This window comes from Chrysemys picta, chromosome 24 (assembly GCF_011386835.1).
Source record: "Chrysemys picta bellii isolate R12L10 chromosome 24, ASM1138683v2, whole genome shotgun sequence".
NCBI classification, from domain to species: domain Eukaryota; kingdom Metazoa; phylum Chordata; order Testudines; family Emydidae; genus Chrysemys; species Chrysemys picta.
The window spans coordinates 2,982,969-2,984,281 of record NC_088814.1 but is presented as its reverse complement, the minus strand read 5'-3'; positions in this window follow the sequence as shown (position 1 = coordinate 2,984,281).

Sequence of the window (1,313 nt, the reverse complement as noted above, 5' to 3'; positions counted from 1 at the left end):
CGGTGCTTTGTCCAGAGACTTTTCTACAGGCGGCTGGGGGGTTGCAGCCCGTTGCCGCGTGAGCTGGAATGGAAAGATGCACCGTGCAGTTTGGCGGAGGCTGGTTGGGTTCTGGGTCTATGATTCTCTGACTGTGCTCCAGAAGCACTGGGGTGGGAGGAAGACTTCGAAACAGAACTGGCAATAAACAGAACTGTCTATTGAGGGGCGTGTCCAGCACCTGTCTGATTGCAGCCGTGGGTCCGAGCCCCAGCCGGGCACCAGAACCGCACGGCATTGGCGCTAGGCAAACACAGCCTGCTGAAGCTCTAGACTCCAGGCCAGGCCAACCTGCCCCTTCTCATTCAGTTCCACTCGTCACACCCTGTGGGGGAGACAAACGGGGCTCTGCGTGGCTTAGCCTGGGGAGAGATGCCTTTGTAACCCACACACCTCCTGGCTGTGGTGTTCTGGCCTAGCTAGTGGCACCGACACCGCTTTGAGAGAGGTTAACGAGTCTGCTGTGCAGCCAATTGGCTTTTAGCTCATGTGGTAGAGGCTCATGCGCTAAGCTCCAGCCGTCCCCAGTTCGATCCTGCCCGCTGCCGACCGGGGGCCTGTTGGCATTACACCTTTAAAGTCCAAGCTCCCTAACCCCCATCGCCATGAGTGCGTCTCATGAGAGGGGAGGTTAACCTACGGGTTGGCCATGCTTAGGATTGGCCATCTCTGTAGTGCCCACAGTCTCTATCCTAAGCCCATCAGCCTGGCCAGCTGGTGTGTGTATGAGCCCCCCTGCGGATTTCCCAGGACAGCTACCTCAACCGCTCCCTCGTGCTGTGTGTGTGACTCCCCCCATGTTCCCTGGGCCCCAGCACACCCAGGAGCCAGGCCCCCCAGTTGTTCAAGGGAGGTGAAGCAATTTGGGGGATCCAATTAGTAGGAAGGATGGGACCCCTGGGGTCAAGTTCCTGAGAGTGGGTTATTGGAGGGGGGGAGGTGCTGTGCAGAGAGGGGCATGGCCCTCGCCCCAGGAGAGCAGCCAGCAGAGGGCCCCATGTGGTGCTCCCAGTTGACACCCTGTCCCCTGTAGGGTTGCCAGGGGGTCTTGGGGCATGAGGTTGGCATCTTGGTGCAGCATGATGATGTCATACAGTGGCGTGATGTCACTGAAACAATAAGTAGAAGCCTACTGGGGTGTGACATCATTTTGGCACAGCGTGATGATGTCACGCCGTGCTGTGATATGCCAGCACCCCAGGCTGAGGGCAGGTGGTGGCCTCGGCTCCCCAGGCCTGTGGACAGGTGGGTGCCGGGGTGCTCCAGGGTCTGGC